This window comes from Ornithorhynchus anatinus, chromosome 18 (genome assembly GCF_004115215.2).
Source record: "Ornithorhynchus anatinus isolate Pmale09 chromosome 18, mOrnAna1.pri.v4, whole genome shotgun sequence".
Taxonomy (NCBI): Eukaryota; Metazoa; Chordata; class Mammalia; order Monotremata; family Ornithorhynchidae; genus Ornithorhynchus; species Ornithorhynchus anatinus.
In genome coordinates, this window is record NC_041745.1 from 7753094 (window position 1) to 7770294 (window position 17201).

Here is a 17201-nt window from a genome sequence, read left to right on the forward strand (position 1 = left end):
GTGGGAAACACCTGTGGATACGAAAAGGAAAAGCCGCTGACATCATAACCAGAGCCGTGGTTCCGCTTCTCTTACTTAACATTCCTTGAAGGCCGGTTGCTGAGTCTTTCGATCCCTCCTTGGGACCCAAGTTCCAGGCTTCCCCAAGCCCTAGTTTAGGCCTAGAAACTCTCTCCTACTCCTCCAGGCACTTAGCACAGTGCTCTGCACACAGTAGGTGCTCCACAAATACCATTGACTGTAATTCCCTGGAGTAGTACACAGTGCTGCCATAATATTAATTTTCATTCCACATTCTGAATAATAGCAGTATTTTTAAGTGCTTACTATGTGCCAAGTACTACGGTGGATATAAGTTAATCAGGATTGGACACTGTCCCTGTTCCACATAGGGTGCCCGGTTTATGGGGGAAGGAGATTGGGTACTGAACTCCCATTTTATAGCCGAGGAAATTGAGGCCCAGACAAGTGAAGTGACTTGCCCAGGGTCACCCGACAGGCAAATGGTGGGGAGCTGGGATTAGATTCTGGGTTTCCTGTCTCCCAGTCCAGCACTCTTCCCCACCTGGCCATGACGCTTCCCTGAGCAGGACACCGAACAGGATGCCAGTGAATAGTTAGGGAGCAATCTTCTGACACCATCCGCCTGGACTGAGGGAGTGAGTCAGTCAGTCACACAGTCATATATATTGAGCACTCTCTGTGTGCAGAGAGCTAAGCGCTGTGTATTAAGCACTTGAGGGAGTACAATATAATGGACATATTCCCTGCCCACAATGAGCCTAAAGTTCAGAGGGGGAGACAGACATGAATAAAAATAAATTAACTACAGATAGGTACAAAAGTGCTATGGGGCTGGGAGAGGGATGAATAAAGGAAGCTAGTCTGGGCGACGCAGAAGGGAGTCGAAGGAAAGGAGAAGAAGGCTTAGTCGGAGAAGTCTCTTGGAGGAAACGTGATTCAATAAGGCTTGAAATGGGGGGAGAATAACTGTCAGATATGAGGAGGGAAGGCATTCCAGGCCAGAGGCAGGATGTGGGCGAGAGGTCGGTGGTGAGATAGATGAAATCGAGGTACAGTGAGAAGGTTAGCACGAGAGGAGCGAAGAGTGTGGGCTGGGCTGTAGTAGGAGAGTAGTGAGGTGAGGTAGGAGGGGGCAAGGGGATTGAGGGCTTTAAAAAGGAGGTGTGGTGTCGGGGAACCCTTGTGCACGGGCCTGTGGTGGCAGCCACTGAGGCTAAAGGACTCCAGTGTGTTTTCTGCTAAGTGTCGGGGGGGGGGGGGGTTCGGCGGGAACACAACCTTCATTTCAAAGGAGAACTGACTGCTCCTCCCAGCTCCCCCCAACCCCAACACACACACATGCACACAAACACCCCCCCCCCGCACCTGCAAAGACGGGGGCTCCATCCCTCCTCACTGGCCTGTCAGTCAGTCAGTCATTTGTATTGATTGAGTGCTTACTGTGTGTACAGCACTGTACTAATTGCCTGGGAGAGTACAATACAATAGACAGACGGGTACCCTACCCACAAGGAGCTTACAATCTAGAGGGAGTTTACAGTCTAGAGGGAGCTTAGCCACCCCACCAAGGGGCAGAGGGTGATGTTCCAGATGTGGGGGTCAGTGAGGCCGGCTGGGGGTCAGTGAGCCCGGCCCCTTCTCTGTGCCCCAAACTACTTCCCCGCCTGCCGGGGTCCAGCTCCTGCCATGGTGGGAGGTCCTCGAGGCTAGGGAACAAGTCTCGAGCTTCTGTGGTACTTTCCCAAGTGCTCACTACACTGCCTGGCAGCCGGTGAACGCTCAGTACATGCCCTGATTGCTCCGACTGCAGGGCAGAACGGACTAGGGTATCGGGACTCCTTGCCAGCAGGGACAGTTTCCCAGAATGACGGTTTTATATCTTGGGCTGTTGTTTTCAAAAACTCAGAGCTTTTAGATGAAAACGTCCCTGTCCCCCCCGGAGCAGCTCGGGGAGGTGGATGACACTCACACAAAGGTCATTTCCTGAAGCAGCAGTTTTCAGCCCTGGTGTGAAAGAGATGGTCTCTTTTCTCAGAAACCACCTGGAATTGAGTCACCGGGAACCTCGCATGGGGTAGACCCAAGGTAATCGGGTTGGACGCAGTTACCGGTCCACATGGGCTTCACAGTCAAAGTAGGAGGGAGAAACGGTGATGAATTCCCATTTTACAGATAAGGAGCCCCCCTTTTCCTCTGCTCCTCCTCCCCTCCCCATCACCCCTACTCCCTCCCTCTGCTCTACCCCCTTCCCCTCCCCACAGCACTTGTGTAAATTTGTACATATTTATTATTCTATTTATTTTGTTAATAATGTGTATGTATCTATAATTCTATTTATCTCTTTTGATGGTTTTTATGCCGACTTGTTTTGTTATCTGTCTCCCCCTTCTAGACTGTGAGCCCGTTATTGGGTAGGGATTGTCTCTATCTGTTGCCAAATTGTACTTTGCAAGCGCTTAGTACAGTGCTCTGCACACAGTAAGTGCTCAATAAATAAGATTGAATGAATGAATGAAACTGAAGCACAGAGCAGTTAAGTGACTTGCCCAGAGTCTCAAAGCAGGCAAGTGGCACAGCCAGGTTTAAAACCCAGTTCTTCTGACTCACAGGTCCTGGGTTCTTTCCACTAGGCCACACTGCTTCGCTGAGGCTAGAGACTTGAAGGTAGAATTTGGAAGGCCAGGAGCCTGCGGGGGGCAGGCGGGGGTAGGGATTATCTATAGGGGTGCCCTGGGAAGTGTACAGAAAAGTGATGAATGGGTTGACAAGACTTGGGAAGGAGGAGATGAATCAGAGATGGCCTCCTGGGTGGAGGTGGATTATCAAGAAGGCTTTGAAGCTGGGGAGAGCAGGACTCCCCAAGATCCTCCTCTTGGGAGCTGAGAGGCCCACCCACTTCTAGCTCTTTCCCAGAAGTGAGACCAACTACCACAGAACTGGGGACCAAATCCAATCCCAGAGCATGGATTCACTCATTCACTCACCTGCCCCTCAGCAAAGGTTTATGTTACGGAGGCTAGCCATTGAGGTCGAGGGGTCCTAATGGTCGACGGTGGGGTATTCAAACCATATGTTGGGGAATAGTTAAAGGAGCTGGAAAATGGGGTAGAGCAGGCGGTAACACAAAGGCAGGTCTCAGGAGTCACACGACAGCACAAAGAACACAGAAGGATGATGGGATCAGGGCAGTTAGAGAATAGATCATCCCATCATCACCAGGAAAGCTATCGAGATTGGCAACACTGAAGGAGCAGGGAAACGATCCCCAGACAATCAGCCCAAGAAAGAACATGCTAGCTGACCCGACCACAACCCCTTTGCAAGAACTGCACAGATTCCCCACCGGGGAGACCTGAAATATGCAGACACAGCTCAGGAACGCCCAGACTGATATCAGAGGTGAGGATGCCCACTTTCAGGGAGGAACTGGGAAAGGGCAAGGGGTGTTGGAAGGGTAGAGAAGGTGTCCGACGACAATAGTCTTTGCCCTGCGGGCTGGAATCCACTGGCCCCTAAATCAGGGTACAGACACCTCAGTAAACTACAACGTTGTGGACCTCTTTGACGTGCCCTCTCGTTCTTGGATTGGTAATTATACCAGGGCGACGGGCAGGTTCTTTCCTTTTTGGGGGTGTCCCGTTGCTGATGGGAGGCGGTCATTGACAACGGTTTACCTACCCGTTCAGACGCCCAGGCCTGAAGATTTTCACCCACGCTGTGCTCAGCTCTCTGGTTTCCACTGCTTCTCTGACGAAATGCAGATTTCAACTCCCCCTCCAGCTCTGCATCAAACTCAGGTGTTTCTTGCTTCTTCTAATGGCTCTTTACCTAGGTTAATTCCAAACCAATGACAAGTCAGTGGGGGAGAGAAAGCTCTCACTGGCCCAAATAAAGGCTTTAAGAAAAAGCTGCCCTTACTGTTTACCCATCCAAACCCTGGCAAAGTTCAGACGTTTACTCAAATGCATAGGAGAGGGAAACAACAGTGCTATTTCTTTCCCTTCTGGATTCCTGGGGCAGGAAGTAAAATCCTGTTTTTATGGATGGATTTTAGGGTTAGTAGTACCGATGGCATTTATGGAGCATACATTGGTTTCAATGCACTGAACTAGGATTTGGGAAGATACAACAGTCCATTTGTTAAGTGCTAAGCCCTCAGGTGATCAGATACAAGGTGATCAGACTCCCTGATCCACAAGGGGCTCACAATCTACATAGGACTGAATCACCATTTTACAGTTGAGGAAACTGAGGTCCAGAGAAACTGGGTCACACAGCAGGCAAGTGGCAGTGCTGAGATAAAAACCCAGGGCCCCTGACTCAGAGGCCCGTGGTCTTTCCCTGCTGCTTCTTAAACAGTTCCCTCCCCACAAGGAGCTTACACTAATGGGGGAGACAAACAGAGATATTTACAAGTTGAGTAGGAATAAATGGTGATTATACTTCAAAGGAACTGCAAATTAAAGGGACGGTTACTGCTTTCTGCCTCACCAGTCTTGGAAAGCAGAAAGCTAGGGGAGGCTTGTTTTCCCAAAGTGATGGGGGAGAAAGAGGTCAGGAAGGGGGGACAGTACCCTGGGGACTTCCTGAGGAAATAGGGACCACTAAGCCGAACTGAAACGTTTCAAAGAGGAACCAGCCCAGAGCTCAAACGCTTCAGCCCATTGCTAAATAAAGGAAGTTATATGGCAATGGGAAGAGGAGGGCAGAGCTGGGGGAGGATGGGGAAACCCCAACAGCAGTGGCACAGACAGCTCTGAGCGAGCAGAGACCCCAGGGGTTAGGCAGAAGCAGCATGTCATAGTGGAAAGAGCATGGGGCCTTGGACTCAGAAGACCTGGGTTCTAATCCCACTCTGCCACTTGTCTGCTGTGTGACCTTGGACAAGTCACTTCACTTCTCTGAGCCTCAATTCCCTCATCTGGAAAATGGGATTAAGACCCTGAGCACCCATGTGGGTCAGGGACTGTGTCCAACCTGATTAGTTTGTGTCTATTCCAGCGTTTAATAAGTGCTTAACAAAACCATTAAAAAAAAAAAGGTGTCATGGAGGGGGTTGAGGGTGGGGGGGAGGTGGGCATGATCCAGGGCTCCTGCCATGTGTACCTGCAGAGTAGTTGTGGTTCCTCGGCCCCTCCCACCCTGGGAATGCCGAGAAAGCGAGTGGGGAAACCCACTTCCAGCTGGCCAAGAAGGTGAGGGGAGGGTAGAGACGAAAGAGTGTGGGGGAGCAGACGCTGACCCTTCTGTTTCCTTCTCTTCGGGTTAAATCCGTGCGTGTGTCGAGGCAGGTGGGTGGGTGTTTGCGTGTGGGTCCATGTGCGATTTTTTGTTTCCTTTGGCTGCAGATCATTTTTTCTTTTATTTCTATGCCAGCGAATTTCTTGGTTTCAGTGTCTCATTTGCTTTTGGGTGAACAGCTAAGATACTGGAAATCTGGCCCAGAGGAATGGAGGCCGGGGAATTCGGGCCGGGCCAGGAGGGGTGGGGTGGGGTGGGTGGGGTCCTGAGAAGCCAGCACCTCGCCCATCTTCCCTGGGGTTATAAACAGGTGTGACATGGGGGCCCACCCATAATCTAAAAGAAGAGGTTAGTTCTTCTGTTCTGTGCTGATCACCCCTGTGAGAAACCCAGATTCTCCATTTTCAGACACCTGCACTGCCAGTACTAAGGAAACGGGCCACTTCCCAGTGGGTAACAACAATAATAATAATTGGGGTATTTATTAGAGAAGCAGCGTGGGGCAGTGGAAAGAGCACGGGCTTTGGAGTCAGGGCTCATGAGTTCGAATCCCAGCTCTGCCACTTGTCAGCTGTGTGACTGTGGGCGAGTCACTTAACTTCTCTGTGCCTCAGTTCCCTCATCTGTAAAATGGGGATTAAGACTGTGAGCCCCACGTGGGACAACCTGATTCCCCTGTGTTTACCCCAGCGCTTAGAACAGTGCTCTGCACATAGTAAGCGCTTAACAAATACCAACATTATTATTATTATTATTAAACGCTTACTCTGCCAAGCACTGTACTAAGCCCTGGGGGAGATACAAGATAAACAGGATGGACCCTCTAGGCTGTAAACTCATTACAGGTAAGGAATGTGCATGGGACTCTCCCAAGTGCTCTGTATTGTTGTGCCACTGAACTCTTGACTGACTCCGTCCCTTTCCCACATGGGGTTTACAGTCTTAATGTCCATTTTATAGGTGAATAAACCGAGGCACAGAGAAGTGAAGTGGTTTGCCCAAGTCCACTTTTCAGGCAAATGGCAGAGCTGGGATTAGAAATCAGGCCCTGACTCCCAGACCCAGGGATTATGCTGCTACCCAAACTGGGTAACAAACCGGGTTTCCACCAGATGGAACTAATCCCATCTAGCCGGATGTTTCTAATCCTGGCTCCGCAACTTGTCAACTTTGTGATTTTGGGCAAGTCGCTTAACTTCTCGGGGCCTCAGCTACCTCATCTGTAAAATGGGGATTAAGACTGTAAACCCCACGTGGGACAACCTGATGACCTTGTATCTACCCCAGCGCTTAGAACAGTGCTTGGCACATAGTGTTTCACAACTACCATCATTATTATTATTAACTAAAGTCTGGGAGGAATTGGGTGTGGCCTGCCCTGTTTGCTTGTTGTTTTGAGTTCACACAGGTTTGCCTCAGGTCTGCCTCCCATTTCTCCTACCCTCTTCCCAATCCTCTAGGAATGCCTCTTTGAGGTTTTCTTGCTTCAAGTCCCAAAGCACCCAGCTCACTGCTTTTCCTGTGATTTTGCTGAGGAACTATATGGCCTTAGTCTGAGGGAGAGGGGTTGCCCTAGTCTCTGCTGATAGGAGAGTTAGGCATTCTCAATGAGACCAGAACCAGGGTACTGGAGATTTTAACAGCATCCTCTGCTGCCCAGCCTCATTCCTATGAGCCAATCTATGACACAAGTTCAAAAGGCCTCACTGACCTGGTTTGTCACAGAAACGATGGGTCAGTGTCTTATTTCAGGAGGTCAAACATTCCGAGATGAAACCCCAAGTTTGGGTTTCAGCAAGGCAGCAGTGACCAGTGGTGGAAAAGTTCCATTGTAAAGCCAGGTTTCAGAGAGGAAGTTTCAAAACAAAATGGGGCTTTTCTAATCCCCGGGGGGGAACCAAGGCACTAAGGCTCAGCAATTAGGCCAAAGTGTTGCAAAATGAAATGCTTAAACAGCAAGAACCAATGTTTCCTCCCTTGAAGTCAGGCAGGCTCTCTGGGGACTGCCACACACACTCTGCTTCCATCCGAGCACTAGCTCCCTGTCTACTTCAGCCCACTCACATGTCCCCTGTCCCCAGGGCTACCGGCATTCCCGATATTCCAAGTGGTCGGTGGGGAGGGACCGGTAATTGTGCCGGGATTGAGTCATTCAGGCAGGAGCAGATTCTCAAGGCTGAAATCTGGCCAGCCTTCTCCTGAGGCAGGGGGTGTGGTAGAGAGTGGAGCCTGCCAGCGCTCATGGCACAAACAGCACGGCCAAGTAGAAAGAGCCTGCGACTACAAGTTCCTGGGTTCTGATCCCAGTTCTGCCATTTACCCCTGCTGGGTGACCTTGGGCAAGTCATTTCATTTTTCCATGCTTCGCTTTCCTCACCTGTAAAATGGAGATTAAATACTTGTCTTCCCTTCTAGACTCTGAGCCTCAGATGGGACAGAGACTGTGACCAATCTGCATACACTGCATCTACCTCAGAGTTCAGCATAAGCTGCTTGGCACGTAGTAAATTCTTAACAAATACTACTACTATTATTATTATTCCTGTTGGGCAAATTAATTCTTGGGGGTGGTGGGAAAGAGGGCAGAGGTAATAATGATAATGATGGTTGTTGTTAAATCCTAACAATGTGCCAAGCACTGTACTAAATGCTGGCTGGGTTAGATACAAAATAATCTGATCAGACCCAGCTCCTTTCCCTCTAGGGGCTCCCAGTCTAAGGAATCTAGGGAGAACAATGGAAAGAACAAGAGACTAGTTCTGCTGTGTGACTTTGGGTCAGTTACTTATCTGAGCCTCAGTTCCCTCATCTGTAAAATGGGGATTAAGTCTGTGAGCCCCATGTGGGACAGGGACTCTGTCCAAGATGATTACCTTGCCTCAACCCCAGGGAATAGTACATAGTAAAGGCTTAACCAATGCCACACTTCACTTACGCCTCTGAGATCCCTGTCCAATTTCAGTTCTGGGGCTGGCAGTGGGCTTAACCCCAGCTGGAAGGGTCTGATTGGGTCTTCTGTCCTCCCAACCTGCCCTCCAGTGGAAAGAGAACAAGACTGGGAGTCAGGAGACCTGGGTTCTAGTCCAGGCTCCACCCTTGCCAGCTGTGTGCAATTGAGCAAGTATTTTTACCTTCTGTACCTCAGTTTCTTCATCTGGAAAAAAGGGATAAAATACCTGTTCTTCCTCTCCCTTAGACGTTGAGCTCTATGCGGGACAGGGACTGACTGACCTGATCAACTCATATCTACTCCAGGGTCCTGTGGCCTCAGCTCAACACATACGAACCACTTAATAAATTCCAGGATAATAATTGTGGTCTGTGTGTGCCAAGCGCTGTGCTGAACTCTGGAGCAAGTACAGGGTAATCAGATCGGGAGCCGGACACAGTGCAAAAGAGGAGTGCAAAAAAACCCTGACAGGTTCAGCCGGAAGGCTGGTGGTGATTCTCCTGGGCCCCCATTGGAGTTCGATTTGTGATTGCCCATCACCAGCATATTAAGGAACGATTGCAAAAATACAATGACATCATACTTTCTGGAGTTTCAATGTCAACTGCACCCCACACACGTGTGAAAACATAGGTCTCAACTGTTTCCCATTACTCAAAGCCCCAAAATGAGATTTGCAAGGGTTCTAAGTATGACTTAGCTCTGGATTAGTACCAGCAGGAATGGTGTTATCTAGCACTTGCTTCCTCCTGAGCGCTGAACCCAGCACTGGGGTGAATACAAAACGCCTTTCATACCCCGCCCCCAGCGGGACTCACAATCTGATCTCTTTGCGCTGGGGGCCGAGGGGAAGTGGACATTCTGGCCACGTCCCCTGTTCTCCTCAAAGCCTGTCATGGTACCTCAGAAAATGAGGAGGGGATGGCTGGTTAGTGGTTAAAGGGCCCGGCCCAGGCCCAGCTCTACTTAAGGTCAACCCTGTCTGAGCTGCTTATCTCCTTCTCCACATCTGTCTGCCCTAGAGGAGTTTACAATCTAGTGCTTAGTATAGTGCTCTGCACACACAAGGCTGTTAGCACCTTGAGAACACGGATACTGTGTTTAGTACAATGAGCTAAGGGCTAAGTACTTTGTGCTATACAGAGTCAGCACTGAATAAATACCACTGACTGACAGACTGATAGATTGGTTTCTCTACCTCTCTTCCCCTCTTTGTGGGGTTGAGGTGGGGAAGAGGAAAGACAAGCATTAAAATAATTTTGAGGCTGCCAAAGGGAAGTAACTGGAATCGGACTTCGGATCTGGGTGCCAGCTGCCAATGAAGATGCCGATATCTGGGGAGGAAATCGCCCTCCCCACACAGTCTTTCCGGTAATGGCCGATCAGCTGAACCACGGCAGTAAGCCTTCCTGAACCTCGCTCCTGGAAGACCACTAGCTCTGCGTGATTTGGAGGTACCAGAGGAATGCCTCTCTGATATTTGACATCCAAGAAGAAATTACAAAGACCCTAGCAAAATAGCTTCACTGCTCCAGGCTACAAGAAATAGGAACACTGGATCTAGCTTTGGTGTACACTAGCATCTATTATTAAAAATAGTGATATTTATTAGGCATTTACTATGGGTCAAGCGCTGTGCTACATGCCAGGGTAAATACAGTATAATCAGATACAGCCCCTGTCCCATAAGGGGCTCCCAGTCTACGGTGGAGTAATAATGGAAGAAGTCATATCATTTAATGGGTGTGAGCTGATGGAAATAGCACAGGTCTGTCAGGAGACCTGGCTTCAAATCCTGGCTCTGCCCCTTGCCTTCAGTGTGACCTTGGGCAAGACATGTAGTATCTCTGTGGCTCAGGTCCTCACCTATAAAATGGAGACAAAATCCCTGCTTTCTCTCCCTTCTTATCAGCACTTAGTTCGGTGCCCTACACCCAATAAGGGCTCAATAAATATCATTGTTTGATTGGTTGATTAGACAGTGAACCCTAGGTTGGGCCAGAGACCATTCATTCTGAAGGAGAACCCTCCTTTCCCTTCTCCTTACCGCAGGGTAAATATTATTTTAGATTCAGGAGCTCCTGGCTGCCAGTTGGCCTAAACAAGCTCGGGAGGAAGGCTGGGGAGGCCTGCTTGCCTGCTGGGTGATCTTGGCCTAAGTTACTTGCCATCCCTGTTCCTCAGTTTCCTCACCTGTAAAATGGGGATTCAATACCTTTTGTCCCTCTCCTTTAGACTGTGAGCTTCATGTGGGACAAGGACTGTGTCTGACCTGATTATATTGTATCTACCCCAGTGCTTAGTACAGTATTTGGCACATAGTAAGTACTCAACAATTATCACTGCTATTATTATGGCCCAGACCTCAGTCCAGGGTTTTTTTCTGTCCTTGCAGCCTGGGTCCCGGCTGCTCTGGACTAAAAATAACCCTGGCACTGCCCAAGAGAGAAGTCTGGGCACTCAAATGAGGTAAGGGGGGTCTAGGAGGGAGGGCATGAGGAGTGGTTATCGTTATTTTTACTACTACTACTACTAATAATGTTTGCCAAACACTATACTAAACACTGGGGTTAGAATAACTGGATTACCCTGTATATACCCCAGTGCTTAGAACAGTGCTCAGCACATAGTAACTGCTTAACAAATACCAACATTATTATTATTATTATTATTAATAACCGCCAGACCCAATCCCTATCCCACAGTCTAAGAAGGAGGGCAGACAAGTATTTTATCCTCATTTTTTAGCTGAGGAAACTGAAGCACAGAAAAGTTAAGTGCCTTGCCTAAGATCTCCCCCACTAGATTGTAAACATTTTGAGGGCAGGGACAATGTCTGCTAACTGTCCTGGATTCTTCCAAGTACTCAGTAGAACGCACTTAGTACAGTGCTCCACAAAGAGTCTCACTGGGGAAATAAGATGGGCCATCTGAGAATCCCACCACCCACCCCAGTCATGCCTTGTTCCGTCTGGATTGCAAAGCGTCACTGTATGCAGCCTGGGTTCTGGAAGCCTGTGGCCTCTCCCCAGCTGGCTCAGCTCTCCCTCCCATCCCTCATCTGCCTTCCTCCCCACTCCCCCATCCTCCCCAACATCAGCTGTCACAGGAAATCAGCCTTGGCTCCGAGCTGCAAGACCGGATGGACACATCAGGCAGGGGCGAGGAAGGGGCTTAGCCAGAGTGGGAGAAAGGGAGGCTGGGAGGTTCTTCGGCTGCCTCCACCCCCCTCATTTGTGCCGGTGGGGCAGGGGAAGGGCTCCAGCCACCAGGGGAGGGGACAGGCACGGCGTGAGCCTGGGGTTAGGGGGGTTGTTGCACAGAGAGTGCTGGGGGAAGTGTTGAAAAGCGCGTGATTGAGGCAATAATAATTCATGTCCTTTGCACGGGCTTCCTCCTAAATTAGCTCTCAGAGCCATTAATGTAATCAAGAACATGCCATTATGTCTGCTCAGTCACTGGTGCCAGACCTGGTTCATTATAATCTCATCACCTCCCGGGGCCAAATCCCTACCCGCCTCTCCCCCGCCGAGCCGAGGCTGCCCTCGGAGCTGGGCACTGTGAACCCCAGGGAGCAATGGCTGGCAAAGGGAATGGGGAAGACTGGGGCGGGGGGTGGCTGCCAGTTGTTCATTTCGAGCCATGGGTAAGGGCTGAGAGGACAAGGTCCAGAAGGACTGATGAGAGAGCACGGGGCTGGGACGCCCCAGACCGGGGTTTGAGCCCCAGGTCTGCCTCTACCCCGCTGGCTCATCTTGGGCAAGCTGCCTAACCTCTCTCGGGTCTCGGTTTCCTCATCTGGAAAATGGGGAAAATATACCTCTGCTCTCCCTACCACTCAGACTGTGAGTGCCATGTGGGACAGGGACCGTAACTGATCTGAGGATCTTGCATCTCCCCCAATACTAGGCCCACAGCAAGTGCTTAATAAAAATTATCACTAGTAGACAGTGGGAAGTAGTAGAGAAGCGGTGTGGCAAAGAGAATAGAACACGGGCCTGGGAGTCAAAAGGCCCTGGTTCTCATCCCGGCTCTGCCACCTGACTGATATGTGACCTTGGGCAAGTCACTTGACCTCTCTGTGCCTCAGTTATCTCATCTGTCAAATGGGGACTAAGACTGTGAACCCCATGTGGGACAGGGACTGTGTCCAAGCTGATTAGCCAACATTAACCCCAGTACTTAGCTCAGTGCCTGGCTCATAGTAAGCACTTAAGAAATACCATTAAAAAAATAGTAGTAGTTGTTATCCACGCAGCCATGAATGACTGTAAAGTTTAGGACAACTAAGTGATGATAACAATAATAATAATAGTTATGGTATTTGTTAAGCACTTACTATGTACCAAGCACTGTTCTAAGCACTGGGGTAGATTTAAGGTAATCAGTTTGTCCCACATTCATTCATCTGTATTTATTGAGTGCTTACCATGTGCTTTGGGAAGCAGTTTGGGAAGCACAGTTCAGCAACAAATAGAGACAATTCCTGCCCACATGGGGCTCATAGTCTCAATCCCCATTTTACAGATGAGGTAACTGAGGCACAGGGAAGTTAAGTGACTTACCCAAGGCTATACAGCAGACAAGTGACAGAACTGGGATTAGAAGCCACGACCTCTGTCTCCCAAGCCAGTGCTAGGGGCTAAAGATCACAAAGAGTCAGGAAACCATCTCCAGCTGGAAAAGTGAACCAAAAGCCCAGCCTCCCTTCGAAAGTCCCAACCAGTATTTCCATGGTGCATGGGTGGCCGCAGGTGGTGAGTGCGTTAAGCAGCTGCCTCAGGGCGCAATGCCAGTGGGGGTGAGCGCGAAGGAACCCAGGCACTATGGGAGAGGTGGTCGTGAGTCAGTGGGGCCAGCGGCAGAGAAGTGCTTTTCCTGTAGACTGCGGTCAGATGCTGCTTGTGACATCATATAGGATAGAAGGGATATCGGGAAGGGGAGCGGCACAGGGACCAGGATGGGGAGGCCAACGTCGGCCACGGGCCTTGCTTCTCACTCATCTCCATCCTCAGGCTGACCAGCTGCTTTGCTGCCTGATGGGTCAGTCCCCTTCTACCCCTTCAGCCAGGGCCCAACCACCTCAAGCAGAATGACCCAGGACTGGGCCTGCCTGACCAGTCCCCCACCCTCCTCTCCGTGAACCCTTGGGCTTTACTCAAGGATTGGCAACTTACCAGGATCTTGCAGAACCAGGAAGGAGCACAGGAGAGCTCAGAAGAGCACTCGACAAGCGTGGTCCTTGGGGCGGCAGTGGGATTGTTCTCAGGGATCCAGGAGCTGGGAAGGCTGATGAGGGGGAAGTCAATAATAGTAATGTTAGGCACTTACTAGGTGCCAAGAACTGTGCTGAGCACTGAGATAGACTCAAGACCATCAGATCGGGCATATTACCTGTCCTATTCGGGGGTCGTGGTCTAAGTAGGCGGGAGAACAGGTATTGAATCCCCATTTTACGGATGAGGAAACTGTAGCCTAGAGAAGTTCAGTGGCTTGGCCAAGGTCCCCCAGCAGGCAAGTGGTGGAGCCGGGATCAGAATCCAGGCCTCCCAACGCCTCGTCCTGTGTTCTTTTCACTAGGCCAAATGAACCTCTGGGCAAGCCAGAGAAGGAAGCGATAGTGGGTTTGCCCCCCTACCTGAGCCCCTCAGCCCCAGCTCCCCAAGAGCTTCAGAGGGGCCCGGGGACCCCAGAGGCAGGAAACAATGGTCTTGGGCTGGAAGCAGCAGGTCCAAAGCCCTGAGCTCTTCCAGCTGCTGCCGCAGACCCTGGGTGCAGTGGGACCCCTGCCCCGATTCTATCCCTGTCCCCCGCTTTCTGATTTCTCTTTGGTTTTGTTTATAATTCCCACATCCTACAGAGCGGAGCTGGAGGAGAGATCTCTTTGTAGTTCGGGTTTGTGTTCCAAATGGCTTCTTTCAGGGCACTTGCCTTTCCATCTGTTGTGGTTATGCCGGGGGCCTGGACCTAAACCAGAAACTAAACCTTTATCTCTCGGGTTTCTGGGCCACTGGCTCCTTGTTACCCAGTGAGCAGCTCAGACCCTTCCTCCTCACATGGAGCTGACATCCCCTTTCCCCAGTGACTCTGGAGCGGCAGTGTGCCGTGGCGGGGGGTTGGGGCAGGGCAGTGTTGTGGTCTCGCCTCTTAGAGCTGCTTGCTGCTCACCCCGTGGGCCCAGGATCAAAGCAGGAAAAAGATGGAGCAGGAGCTGGGGGTGGGCTTCCCTCCTTCCCTGTCCCTTCCCTCATTCCTTCCCTCCCTCCCTCTTTTCCCTTCTTCCTTCCCTTCTCTCCCTTTGCCTCCCCCTTTCCTCTCCCTCCTTCTCTTTTCCCTTCTCCTGCTTTCCTTCCTCCCTCCTTCCCTTCATCTCTCTTCTTCCCTTCCCTCTTTCTCTCTCCTTCCCTTCCCTCTCCATTGTTCTCTCCCTCAGTCCCTTCCCCCCAGATCTCACTCCCACTCCCGGAGGAAGTCTGCCCAGTGCTCTGAATGCCAAACGATGGGCGGCAGGACTGTGAGGAATTACGCTCTCCCAGCAGGAGATGCCAAGGAGAGGTGATAATCGCTGTGTGACTCAGGCAGAGGGAGATTATTGGGTCTGTCATGACTATTTCAGGGAAATTAATTACACACCATACCGCGAGGGAACTCGCCCATTAAATTTCTGAAACGCACTCGCCCGGAATCCTCTAGACACAGCCTGCCCGGAGCACTGAGGGCAGGGCCGGGGGCGGGGCAGGCCGCCAGGGACCATAAGGGCCAGAGTCCGGTTCCCTCCTCCATCAGACTGGTGGCCGGCTTGGGTCCCAGAGCCAGGCCGCTGCTGCTCGTGGTCTCCCTGGCTCTGGGGCCTGAGCTCCCGGGGGGCTCTTCTCAGCCTCCAGCTGCTCACCTTGGGGCAGCAGGGTGGGCCCAGCGAAGCTCAAGACACCTCCTCGTGGTACCTTGTTCTCATCTCTCTCACCGTCGACCCCTTGCCCCAGTCCTCCCTCCTGCCTGGGCTTCCTCCCCCTTCATATTCGGCAGACCACAGCTCTTTCCACTATAAACCCCTACAAAAACCAGATCTCTTCCAGGAAGCCTACCCTGACTAACCCATCTCCCTACCCTATTTCCCTCCCTAATGTGTCACTTTGCCCATTTGCTCATCTGCTAAGCACTTAAGTATTCACCCCACCCCCATAGCAATAATAATAATAATGATAATTGTAGTGTTTGTTAAGTGCTTTCTATGTTCCTGTAGCCTGTAAGCCCCTCCCTGTAGACTGTAAACTGCTTTAGGCCAGGAGTGACATATACAGGGATTGCATCTATCAACTCCAATCAATCAATCAATCAATGGTAAGAGCACAGACCTGGGAGTCAGAAGGACCTGGATCGGCCAGTTGCTTGCCAGGTGACCTTAGGCAAGTCACTTCACTTCTATGTGCCTCAGTTTCCTCTACTTGAAAAAGGGGGATACCTGTTCTCCCTCCTATTTAGACTGTGAGCCTCACATGGCACAGTAACTGTTTCTGACCTAATTAACTTTTAATAATAATGTTGGTATTTGTTAAGCGCTTACTATGTGCAGAGCACTGTTCTAAGCTCTTTCCACTATAAACCCCTACAAAAACCAGATCTCTTCCAGGAAGCCTACCCTGACTAACCTCATCTCCCTACCCTATTTCCCTCCCTACCCTGATACTGGTTAATCAGGTTGTCCCACGTGAGGCTCACAGTCTTAATCCCCATTTTACCGATGAGGTAACTGAGGCAAAGAGAAGGGAAGTCACTTGCCCACAGTCACACAACTGACAAGTGGCAGAGCCAGGATTCGAACCCATGGCCTCTGACTCCCAAGCCCAGGTTCTTTCCACTGAGCCACGCTGCTGCTTCTTCTTTTACCTTACCCGAGCATTCAGAACAGTGTTTGACACATAGCACTTGTGTGTGAGTGGGGAGGCAGAGATAAAAATAAATTATGGCTATGTACCTAAATGCTGTGGGGAGGTAACTGTACTTTCCCTAAATGATCATCATCATCACTAATAATAATTGCTAATAATTATGGTACTTGCTAAGTGCTTACTTATATGTCAAACACTGTTCTGAGTGCTGGGGTAGAGACAAGATAATCAGGTTGGACACAGTCCCTGTTCCACATGGGGCTCACATGCTTAATCCCCATTTTGCAGATGAGGTAACTAAGGCACAGAGAAGTGAAGTGACTTGTCCCAGATCACACAGCAGACCTGTGGCAGAGTTGGGATTAGAACCCAGGTCCTTCTGACTCCCAGTTCCTGTGCTCTATCCACTAAGTCAAGACTTTAACCCTCCTGGACCTGGCCTCCCCCTTAACGGTGGCCCCTTTGAGACAGTTGGCTGGTTGGATTTATCCCCCTTCCGTTTATTACTATTTTTATGGCACTTACTACGGGTCAAGCACTGTTCCGAGTGCTGACGTAGAAAGAAGTTAATCAGGTTGGACACAGTCCCTCTCTCACTTGGGGCTCACTAGGTGGGAATGCAGGTATTTAATCCCTATTTTACAGTAAAGGGAACTGAGGCCTAGAGAAGTAAAATGACTTACCCAAGGTCACATAGCAATCGACTGGAAGGGCCGGGATTATAACCCATGTCCTCTGACTCCCAGGCCTGTGGTCTTTCCACTAGGCCATGCTGCTTCTCCCCCTCTAGACTGTAAGCTCATTGTGGGCAGGGGATGTGTCTGTTACATTGTTCTATTGTACTCTCCCAAGTGCTTAGTACAGTGCTCTTCACGCAGTAAGCATTCAATAAATATGATTGTCTGACTGACTGGTTCTTCTTTTTACCTTTCCTTGGCCTACTCCTTAACTCCTTCCATGCTTCAACCAACCAATCCACATGGGGCAGGTTCATTAATCAAGGTCCCCAGCAGCAGAGAAGCCCAACAGCCTTACCTCTGACCTGTAAATCAGATACTCGACTTTCCTCAAACACAAATTCTCACTTCCTGACTCCC

At 50.3% G+C, this 17201-nt stretch overlaps 1 long non-coding RNA gene across 1 annotated transcript in view; it reads right to left on the reverse strand.

Moving 5' to 3' along the window:
* LOC120638963 overlaps positions 1–13495 on the reverse strand; it is a 173813-nt gene extending 160318 nt beyond the window's left edge. Inside the window, exons 1-2 of the long non-coding RNA XR_005661026.1 lie at positions 13393–13495; positions 3703–3852 (exon numbers count right to left, since the gene is read on the reverse strand). This is a non-coding gene — a long non-coding RNA (uncharacterized LOC120638963). The remainder of the gene's footprint in view (positions 1–3702; positions 3853–13392) is intronic.
* Positions 13496–17201: the final 3706 nt, after the last annotated feature.